This window comes from Pongo abelii, chromosome 8 (genome assembly GCF_028885655.2).
Source record: "Pongo abelii isolate AG06213 chromosome 8, NHGRI_mPonAbe1-v2.0_pri, whole genome shotgun sequence".
Taxonomy (NCBI): domain Eukaryota; kingdom Metazoa; phylum Chordata; class Mammalia; order Primates; family Hominidae; genus Pongo; species Pongo abelii.
Window position 1 is genome coordinate 32005211 of NC_071993.2, and position 12359 is coordinate 32017569.

The following is a 12359-nucleotide window of genomic DNA, read 5'->3' on the forward strand; positions in this document are numbered from 1 at the left end:
GAGTTCTCAAGGCCATTTTGCATTTACTAGTGCCACAGTAGTGGCATTACAGTGAGCTGCAGTAACCTGAAACAGTACTGCATAGATGCTCTAATAAATTGCATGTCTGTTATTATGGAATTTTATAACTGTTCATACCTTTTATTTCATCCATTCACAGGTCATATTATAGGATATCTTTCATTTAATAAGTGTACTAAATCCATACCTTATACCATTGAGTTTTGATAGTACCAGAGGGAAAAAAGAAGAAAAGCATGGCCTCTATCTTTAAGGAGCTGTTTAACAGTCATATGAATCACTTGATTGAGAAGATCCATATGTGTAATATAATGAATTCCATAAAAATTGCCTATTAAAATTTTTTGAAAAAGTAGGGGTGAGATTGAATATAGCAAAGCTTTATTGTTGATTTTTGTTGTTGGCCAGGCCAAATTTGTGAACATTTTACATGATCAGCTATATCGAAATACATTTGTATGCTCTACTGAATATAGGGAACATAATTTAATATTTAATTTAAACTCCAGATTACCATCATTTATAGGCTTTCTATGCATTAAACTGTTTTGCCTCTTCTTTCTTCCTCAGTAACAAGTTTAGGGCCTTTTGATGCATTCGAAAGAAAAGGCAGTTGCGAGCTGCCGGCTCTAGCAAATCAGAGCTAATCAACCTGAGGATAATGTTTGCACTTTCCCGCTCCCAAGTCTTTGCTCAAACTGTTCTCTACCTTTGCTCCCACAGGTTAGTCCTTTCCCCCTAATCTAAACTCTCTCTGACTAGCCCTGAGCTTACTTTTTATAGCTCTCACTGTCTACCATCTCCTTCATCTTGAATATACCAGGACAGACTGAGAAGTTCCAGAAAAAAAGACGTAATACTTAAATCATCTTTGATACCTAATTTGTCCTCACTGCCAATTAACTAATTAATTTTTTTTGTGTTATTTAGTTTTGTAAAGACAGGGTCTTGCTGTGTCACGCAGGCTCCTCTCAAACTCCTGGACTCAAGTGATCCTCCCACCTCAGCCTCTCAAAGTGCTAGGATTAGAAGGCGTGAGCCACTGCCCCTGGCCATAATTTAAATAATCCTTTAGATTCCCGTCTCTGTCCATTTTCAAAGCCAGGGTTACACTATCATAACATACCCCATGATGCACACCATTGTTTGCTAAAACAATCTTCCTGAAGTACTAATTAGATTTTTGAGCAGAGAATAAAACCATCCTTTCCAGCGTTGGCAAATACTCAACGTACTGTCCTGAAATACCTGTAGTACTTCCAAGTTTCTGCTTTGTGCTCACACTGTTTTCTTTGACCTGAAATGCAATTTTTGTGTATAAAAATCTTAGTCATTATGAGGTCTAGCAAAGATCTTTTTCTTCTATGAAGCCTTCCTGTCGACCCTAACTAAAATCTCTTCTCTGAGTTCCCAGCTTATACTGCTTGAGCTGGAGCAAGACTTCAGTGATCCTTGGAAGAAAGTGGGAGGTTATTTTCCCAATGAGATTCCAGGAAAGTTTTATGTCTTATAGTTCAGTCCCCTTTAGCGTTCCACATACAGTTAGTGCTCAAATATTTGATAATTGCTCTACTCATAAATTTTTTGTGTGTGAAATTGCTAGCTATTCTCTATCCAAGAAGTAATGAAGTATATAAGCTTCTTCAACTCTTTGTTGAGCCCGGTGCCTCTTACTTATTTCTGTATCCTTTCTACTCTTGAGTAGCAGGGTCATTGGAAAGCAACCACTGGGTTTGGGGATAAGTTGTGTGTATTTTAGAGGAGGAAGTAAAGGTGTTACTGGACTTCTAAAACTGAAGCTTTTTCTGTTTTAAAGTATTTTGCTTTCCGTTACTGTATTTATAAGATGATACTGGTATACATAGTGTCTTGGCTTTTTATCTATTCCCCTTTCTCTTTAACACAATATTCTCGAACTTTGGTGTGATACTGAATTAGAATCTCTGGGAGTGTGGCCTAGGACTCTACACTTTTACTAAGAATCAGTTGAGATGCTTATGAAGGTGGTGGTAGTAGTGATAATGGTAATGATGATGATGATGATTGTAATAGCTCTGCTTTCGAAGGCTTATGATGTACTTACTGCACTTTTCTAGGCAGTTTGCAACTATTAACCTAATGTTCACAGCAAGCCTATGTGGTAATATGCTATTATCTTCATTATACAAATGGAGAAACTGTGGCAGATAAAAATTAAGTAACTTGTCGCCAAAACGACTTTCTTATAAATAGGTCCAGAATCCATGAAAAGGATGAGGCATATTTTTTTGGTTGATAGTTTTTAAACTCACTTTCTAAAGGATTGCTTTAAGTAATGTGAATAATATGAATGTAAACTGGTTCTTATATAAATTGAAATATCAATATGCTGACTCTATATAGAATACTTCAACAACTAGACCTAAATATAGATACTTGCTCTTGCTTTTAGGAAGCCTGTCACAATTCTTGGTGAAAAAGTAGGCATGCACCCAAAAACTTGGACCATTGAGGAAAATTTTTAAATAATTACACTTTCTAAAATACTCACATGATTTTAGGAAGAGTGCTTTATTATATACTATATATATATATACACACACACATAGACATACACACATGTAGATGCATATATATTTACTCTATATGGGTGTGTGTCTATATATATAGTCATTCCTCAGTATCCTCAGGTGGTTGCTGCCAGGACACCCTTAGATACCAAAATCCAAATACTGTGCCATAGTATTTGCATATAAGCTATGCATATCCTCTCATGTACTTTATTTATTTATTTATCTATTTATTGAGACATGGTCTTGCTCTGTTGCGCAGGCTTGAGTGCACTGGTACAATCATGGCTCACTGCAGCCTCGACCTCCTGGGCTCAACCGATCCCCCCACTTCAGCCTCTCAAGTAGCTGGGACCACGAGCACGCACCACCATGCCAAGCTAACTTTTGAACTTTTTTGTAGAGATAGAGTTTCATTGTGTCGCCCAGGCCGGTCTTAAACTCCTGGGCTCAAGCGATCCTCTCACCTTGACCTCTCAAAGTGTTGGGATTACAGGCGTGAGCCACTGCACCCACCCATCCTCTTGTATACGTTAAATCATCTCTAGCTTACTTATAATACCTAATACAATACAAATGCTATGTAAATAGCTGTTATATTGATTTTTATTTGTATTATTTTTTGTTGTTTTGTTGTTTTTTAAATTTTTTTCCCTGAATATTGTGTGTGTGTGTATTGAGATGTTACTTTGTGATTTAATGTAATTCAAGTAAAACTCGTTAAGCATTTATTTTCTGTTTTAGTAGCATAAGATAAATCTTGGTTTCATATGCTAAAATATTTTATCTTTTTAATAATAAATGATAAGAATATTTTATTCCCTTTTAGTTCATAGACTGTGGGAAGTGGAGTAGGGAATGAAAGTGGTGGCTGTGGTGGTGGTATGGTGGAAATAATTTGTTTAACATCACTGCCTGTCCAAAATAATTTTGATGAATGATTTTAGGTGTTGCCTAATAAGTGCTCTGACTTTTGAAACCAGTTGAACTAGTAAGCATGTTGTGCTTTACTAGAAACATCTTGTAAGTTCTGACTTTGAATAGACAGTGGAATCTAAATTGAGTTAGTGGAGGACATATCTTTACAACTAAATCTAAAGTGTTTCAACTATTTCTTTTTTAATCTCCTGTTTATTTTTCTTGTAAAATTAATATTTTTGATTGACCAATCATAATTGCATACATTTATGGGGTACAATGTGTTTTGATATATGTATACAGTGTGATGTGCTTATGCTAATTAACATATCTGTCACCTCACCTATAATATTTTATATTGAGACATTTGAAATTTACTTTTATTATTTTGAAATACTTAATACATTATTATTGACTCTTGTCAACTTGTTACGGAATAGATCTCAAACTTATTCTTCCTCTCTACCTGAAACTTCGTAGCCCTTGATCAACTCCCCCCACCACCCTCCTACCCTAGCCTCTGGTAACCATTGTTCTATTCTCTACTTCTATGAATTTAACCTTATTAGATTCCACATGCAAGTGAGATCATATGGTATTTGTTTTTCTCTGCCTGACTTATTTCACTTAGCATAATATCCTCCAGATTCATCCATGTTGTTGCAAATGACAGAATTTTCCCCTTTTTAAATGCTGAATAGTATTCCATTGTATGTATATACCACATTTCCTTGATTCATCCATTGATAGACACTTAGGTGTTTCCGTATCCTGGCTATTGTAAATGATGCAACGATGAACATAGGAGTGCAGATATGCCTTTGACATATTGACTCCAATTCCTTTGCCTATATAACCAGAAGTGGGATCACTGGATCATACAGTAGTTCTACTTTTAGTTTTTTTGGGGGAAACTTCCATACTGTTTTCCATAACGGCTGAACTGATTTGCATTCCCACCAACAATGTACTGTATAAGAGTTATCATTTCTCCACACCCTGTCCAACATTTACCTTTCATCTTTTTGATAAAAGCTTATCTAACAGGTGTAAAGTAATATCGCATTGTGGTTTTAATTTGTAATTCTCTAGTAATTAGTGATGCTGAGCATTTTTTCTTGTACCAGTTGGCCATTCGTGTGTCTTCTAAGAAATGCCTGTTCAGGTTCTTTGCCCATTTTTAAAAATTGGGTTATTTGTTATTTTGTTATTGAGTTGTTTGAGTTACTTAAATATTTTAGATATTAGCCCGTTATTAAATGTATGATTTGCAGATATTTCTTTTTATATTTCCTGTTTACAAATTTTCTGAACTTCTCTTGCTGCTCATTTATATAGAGTTGGAATGAGTTATGTCACCTGAAGCAGTCAAGATAAGACTGTCTGCTGCTATCCATGTGGCAGGCTTACTTTGTTACCCAATCCAATGAAAAACGGTGCCAGGATGTGAAAGAAAAATAGATGTGATGGCCAGGCGCAGTGGTTCACGCCTGTAATCCCAGCACTTTGGGAGGCCGAGGCAGGTGGATCACGAGGTCAGGAGATCGAAAAATAGATGTGATGCCACGGAACATTCTAGGGAATTATCTTTTTTAGAGAGAGTTTTGATAAAAAATTTTACATATTTTTAAAACTCATATTCTTAGTCTGAAGAGTTGGGAATAAGGTTGAATGTGTGTCTTAAAGCTAATAGTATAAAAAGAGAAGTATAAAATTTAAGTTAATCATACAACTTTCTTTCCCTAACTTTATGAATTGATCTTTTGCAATTTCTGGAGCTAATGAGGTGAACGTCTGAAATTGAGTATGTAGCTTAAAAAGTTGAAATTTTCCTAATAAAATTATATCTCTTTCTACGGTGTAACTGTTTCTTTCTTTGATTATAGTAAAAAGAGCATCTGTGGTTCTTAAGAGGTCTTGATTTTGCTGCCAGCTAGTTGTGTGACTTTGGGTAAATAGTGTCATATGACTGGACCTGTTTCTTTATTTGTAAAATTGTGTGTGGTGTTAAATTCTAAGACTGTTTTTAAAAAATTTTTTGTGGAGACTGGGTCTTGCTTTGTTGCCAAGGGTGGTCTGAACTCCTGGTTTCAAGCAGTCTTCCCCACCTTGACCTCACAAACTGCTGGGATTACAGGCATGAGCGTCCATGCCTGGCCAAATTGTAAGACTCTTATAATGGAAGAGTAGAATATATTTAAGATTATATAAAAACACAAGTCACTTCATGATCATCATCTGCTGGAACATGAAACCAGCTTTCTTGTGTAGATGTGTTATCAGTAATGTTATTCACACCAAGAGGATCATTCTGTGGTTTTTAATTCATGATTTTGTAATCTGATAGTGACTTTTCATTATGTCTCCTAATTTATAATTACATCACAGCCATTATGATTGGAATCATTGGGAAGAGTTGAAATGAGCAATTTAGAATTGTTTCTGAAATACAGAAAGCCTTATTTTTTGGTGGGGGGTGTGATGGAGGAGATATCTCTATGTTCTGTAATTTCATTTGACTAAGGATTTTATCTTTGGTCTTCTTCCAGAGTGAGGACATGAATGCTTCCATAGCTGTATTCCGTATTAATCACAGTTTGCTTTGTGGGTTTCATTAGGCTAAATAAGAAAAACGTAGTTATGTATTTTCTGCTTTAAAAAATGCTGCTTGATATAAATTCTTCTCAGATCAGTCCCACATGTGATAAACCTATTCAAACTATTAAACTGCCCCAATGTGCTTGTTTCTCTCTTGGAAATCTATCCATTTCTGTGTCTTTATGTACCACTCACTCTCCCCCATCATATTTTAGGTTATAAGCTCCTTTCCTTTATATCTCATAGCACCCAGGAAAGAACTTTATTAGTCTCTGAATAGTTTATAAGTGTTATTGATATTGAGAATTTTGGATTTAAATTATTGGAATGAATAGAATAATGCTATTTCTAGTATATCTAACTGGGGGTCGGTGTTATTAACTCAAAGATATAGCAGTTTTATTAAGCTCTAGGCTTTGTTTCTGAAGTCAGTTTCTCTTAATCATAAGCAGATTATTCACTTTATATTCTCTTATATAATGCCTTGGTATCAGGTTATTGATAGGTAAACATCAGGAATAAGTTGGATAGATATGCATGCATGTGTACACATGCACATGTATGTGAGAGAGAGAGAGAAGGATTACACATAGAATATATGAGAATTTGAGGTGTGTGTAATGTTTATAACTCAGCTGAGTCTTACATAGCTATCTAGTTATGTACACTTAATTTTGCACCTTTTATAGTTGAAATTCAGAAACATTTTTTAAGGAAAATAAGGGCGTGTTTTTCTTTCCTTCATGTTTTCAGTTTAGCTTTATTTGATTGTATTTTTGCTAAAGACTTAAATTGTCAATAGTAACTATTGAAATGGGCCAACTTACAGCTGAGCACAAAGTATGTTAGGGAACTGAGATATATCTTAACATTTGGGAATAATTTAATGTGTCTAATATTTGAGAAGGATCAAAACAGACTGTACAACCCAATAATCATAAAGCCTGTGGTCAAAAATCGTATATAATTGACAGTCCCTATGAAGAGTAGCTGTAAGAATCAAGAGAAAAAGAGCCTAAACTGGTACAGAAAAGGAACTGAGTCATTTTTGTATTGTAATTAGAAGTTGGTAACCATAAATTTTGTCTTCCCAATACAAAAAGTATCATGATCAGGCAGGGTTATGCTAAAGTGTAACCTCTAACTTCTTGTGGTATGTACTATTACAAGTAGTTGATGATTTAATAAATATAAATATAGATGATACTGTCAGAGTGTTTCCAGACATTACAGTTAGCTTTTAGGTGAAGGCAGTGCTTGACAGAACCTAAGTTTGTGACTCCATAATTTATTATATCATCTAATGTATTAATTTGGGTTATAGGATAATTGAGGTAACTTTTTGGTGAGGGATTGAAATTTTCTTAAAAGCATTTTCAGAAGATACTAGAATTTTATGGGATTCTTTTATTATATAGCATGTCTTCTGAAATATAATATTAGGACTACTTGAACAGGAGGTAAATCATATTCACCTTATTTTCCAGTTTAGAGTTATTGCTCTTATCAGTTGGTGGGTGTGGGAACAACTTAATAAAGTTTGGGTAATTTAGTTTTCAGTTTAAATTCTCAACTGGCAATTGGCCGAAAACTTCCATCTGAAGACATGATCATCCAAATGTCATTTTGTGATTTGGCTACTGTCTGCTTGACATAGGAAAGCACTATCAAGAAAGACTAATGGAGTGACTATCAAAAGGAAGTCAATGGTAAGAGTTTTCATTTAAATTGTGTGTGTGTGTGTGTGTGTGTGTGTGTGTGTAAAGCCTACCAATTTATTATATTTGAATTAAAATTTTAGAACTTTTAAAATCTAGGACATAATGACAAGTGTTTGAATTTTATATGTCTGTCACTTATATTTTAATAAAATATATGCAAAGAATGGTTTTATAGATAAGAGATTTTACATACTTAATGTTGATAAATAGTATAAAAGTATGGAAAATCAATTATATAGTTCATGTCTGGTTTAAAAATTCAATTTTTGTATTTTTATTTTAGTTATTTAAAATAGTGTATTATAAATATTGCTTGACTGAAGTTTAACTTCTAAAAAATTTATACTAAACTGAGTTTTTCTGTTCAGTTTCATAAGTGCTTCTTAAAATAGACATAAATTTTGTGGTAGTCTTTTGAATGCTGTTTTTGTTTTTTACTTTCATTGTAAAATAGGAAAGAAAAAAGTATAATATCATATGACAAAATCCATTTAGTTTAACAATAGTTCTTTAAAAATGTATAATTGCTACTATACTTTGGCGGAAACTATTAAATTTGTAGGATAAGATGTTTATACTGTATACCCAAAACAAAGTGGAGTAGCTGTTCATAATATGGCGCAGAATTAAATTTTGGTGATAAAATCAGACATCTCTCTCCTGCCTTACACATACTCCCACTGAGAAAATAATTTCTAAATTTGGTTACATTTTCATATACTTCAGATGACCTTAAATTTATATTTTTCTCCTGAATATATTTGATTCCTGCGTATCCCTTCTTTTGGGCATCTGTGTCCAATCAGATCCATGATTAGTCATGTTAACTTTGGACAAGAATGGAGGTAGCATCTTAGCAAGTTTGAAATCTTTAAGATTGATGTTTACCTGAGATTATTCCAGCATGTCCACGGACATAGTAGTTTTGTGGTAACAAGATAATGGCTGATGAAGATTAGCATATTAATAATAGATTATAATTCTGTTAACCATTCTATTGTCAAATATGTGATTTTTGCGATTCACATAGTTTGAGTAATTTTTCATGCCCAATTAGAGATATCAAAATTATGTTAATTGAATCTGGCCATGTTCTTAGCTGTTTTCTAGAGCTTAATAACAAACATATCAGGAAGAGCTCTTGTGACAAGCACCCAGCACAGCATCTGTCATTATGTAATCATTCCAATGTTTACAGTGAACTAAGTACTTGAGATGGCAACATTCATACTTTAGTCCCTCTGTCTAATAATTCATATTTGTATAGTCTGTCTACTATGTGTCACCCATTTAGGTAGGTGCTGAGAATAAAATGGTGGGGTTAAAAACAGATATTCCCTAACTGTTATTGAACTTCCAGTGCCAGTGGTAATTACCGTGTAGATATAATTACACACTGCAACTGGAACCAATACTATAAAATGGCATAAGTTCCTATAAGAGAAGGAACAATAAAGTTAGTGTATAAATAAAGCACAGAACCTACACATTTATTTGAGTGAATTGATAACTTGCTTTTGAACTTTTAAAATTAATTCTATTAATATCTGCTAAGCTAGGCATCAGAAAGACTAAATTCTAACCATAGAGAAATACATTTTTTATGCTGCTATTCTATTTTCTTAGATTTCTTAAGAATTTACAACAAAGCCCTGTCAAAGCAGCATTCTTACGTGAGAATTTCACTTATGGGAGAGTTCTTATAGGATTTCAAGAAGGAAAGCCCTGAAGAGGGACACTGATTTCCTCAGCTGAATTTAAAATTGTTACATGCAGACATTTTTAAAGGTAGTATGATTTTCCTTAATCAAGTCAACTTTATATCTTTTTAAAGAAGGGAATGTGACATTTATGTTTTTCATACACACACACACACACACACAGAGAAGCATACATGTTGATTACGTTTTGGAAAATAAAATCCAAAGAGCATTTGGATGTCTGAATGTTTATGCTTCATCTCTGCAGTGACTTCTAAATTTAGTTTTTTTCTGGATATACTCAAAGTCACCAACTGGAGTTCAAGTATTCTGATTTAAAGATCTCAACTTAGAGATCTAGGCAGTCCCCCTTGTCAGTGCTAGGAGAAAGATGTCCTTCCCATACCTTCCAGAAAGAGTGTCTTGAAGAAATATTCCTTCCTGGGTAACGTGCTTTGGAATATACATGATATTCATTTTTCTTTGACAGCTCTTTTTGGTTCTGTTTAATTGGCTTTGATGGGTTCATGATGCCCTGTGGAGAATTTGGTATTTAGCCACAAAAAGATATTTAAGACACGTAATTATGTAAATATTGCAGATGGAGGATGATACATAGCATTTCTTTTATCGAAATGAATTTGAAATGACTTCTTTCTAAAACAAAATTCTACCAATAGTCATCAGTTTTTAATTATATAACTTCTCAATATAGGAAATAATCAGGGTCTGATTGGCTGTGTATATTGGAATGTAACGGCTTTTGTTTTGAATTTGGCAGTTTCTACTGTCAGAAGAAATGAGTTGCGAATTACAGTGGTGTTAGAAGAAATGAATTGGAAGTTCAAATGAGAAAAATTTAAATAAAAGTTATTGTTTATAGATATGGAAAGGAAAATAATGTTTTCAGTTCAATATGAGAAAGAACCTTTTAAATGTAGAAAATAAAATGGGGTGCCTCTCTACATCCATTCTTAAGAATTTGGCAGAAGTTAAGAAGAAGTTAAAAAGGAGTTCCTGCTGATATAAGTCACAAGGATTATTTGAAGGAAATTTATGTCACATCTTGTAAAATCATGATATTGATAATTATAAATATGTAAAACGTGAAATAGTTATTACTAAAAATATTGAGCTACGATTTATGGTGAGATCATTATTAAATAAATTTAACAGATGGAATAGCAAATCACATTTATTCATTCAATATATTCTTACCAACAACCTGCTATATGTCAGTCATTGCACAAGGCATGGCACAGTCATAAATAAGACTGATGTGATCCCATAGGTCTTGCAGGGAATATAGACATTAAGCAAGTAATTACAATAAAGTGTAGTGGCTTATGATATTATAAAAACAAAGCAGTCCTTTCTTAAGTATACCTTGAAATTGATCTGTAGTATGTTAATTTTAATCCATTCATATTCCTCATGAAATGAGGTTGTTCATTTTGATGTAAAAATTAGACTGACCTTCTTTACAGTTAGCAGAGACTGAAAAAGGTCTTATTATTTGTATAACTTATTTAAAATGAGAAACTGCTGTGGAAAGATCTACAGGTTTCTGAGATACCAAGAAACGTGAATATGAGCAGAACAAACACTTGCATATTATACACATTATAAACGTCATTTAAGACAATTGTATGAAGCAGTTTTACATTTAAAACTACCAAGTTGTAGTAGTTAAGAAGCTGGGCTCCAGAGTCATACTGGTTGGGTGTGAGTATTAACTCTGACACTTACCAGCTTTGCAATCTTAGGGAAGCTGCATAACTCTACTGTGCTTCAGTTTCCTTACCTGTAAAATGGGGATAATAAGAGTATATATCTTGTGGAAAAATATATTATTTGATATATGAAAATGCTAGAAGAGCATCTAGCATATGGAAAGTGCATAGAAAGGGCTCCATATGTTGGTTTAGTTAATAATAACAATAATGATAATTTCTTCATCTTAAAAATATCCTGCTTCATTCATAAAGCTGTGCCAACGGAAATAATTGCAGATGATGCTTAAAATACATACAATATATGTTTCAGAGTGGTATGTAAAGAGCTTTTATTATTACTGCTAAACAAAAAAAAGTCTGTGAAATTCTCATCTAAGCTTTGGGGCCTCTTCAGCTGAATTTCAGCAGTCACTCAAAGGCTTTCTAGAGATGCCATCTAGAGATACTTTATAACCTAGTGTCTTTTTTTTTGCAATACAGAATTTTTTTTTCATTGTAAGATGCTGAATGAGAGAAAATTATTTCAATACTACAAGTATGGTTTCCCATGACCACAATTAGTTCTAATGTAACCAGTCAACAGTTGTCTATTGAAAACCACTAGCTATTAATATAGTGTCATGGTAGCCTAAAAAATTATGCTATCCTTCTACTTAGGCTCTAGGGAGACAAGAGCCATGTAAAGAATACTTAAAGCACAAAATCTGAAACCTAGTTCCTGCTCTGCCACTAATAAACAGAGGTATCTTAGATATATGAACCTGTTAAAATTATGAGGCCATCTTAGCATCTCAGTACTCTTATATATATCGTGTGTATACACACATGGCCATCCAATATTCCTTTTCCAAACTGAAATGAGAGGAATTCATTAAGGTTGTTTTCATTTCCAAATTTACTGAGTAAAAGAATTCTGTTCTAAAAATTATTTTGTATAATGCCTTCAAATTGAGTTTTACATGTACTATTTCAAGGCTTCTCAGATATTCCCACATAAATTATCTAGTGTTTCTGCATCACTTTGTGATCTTTTCATTAATGTCAAGTGTAATGTTTTTTAACTTCACAAGGGAAACATGAAATTCCTTTAGTGTGCCTCATTTTCACACATTTTCT

General features: G+C 33.5%; 1 protein-coding gene across 21 annotated transcripts in view; it reads left to right on the forward strand.

Moving 5' to 3' along the window:
* The window catches only part of ZEB1 (zinc finger E-box binding homeobox 1), a 193933-nt gene that overhangs the window by 44816 nt on the left and 136758 nt on the right, over positions 1–12359 (forward strand). For 8 of the 21 annotated variants that reach the window (XM_063727009.1, XM_063727010.1, XM_063727012.1 and 5 more), the window contains one exon: positions 7640–7795. The gene's annotated coding sequence lies outside the window, so the exon portion shown is untranslated. 21 annotated transcript variants of the gene reach the window in all.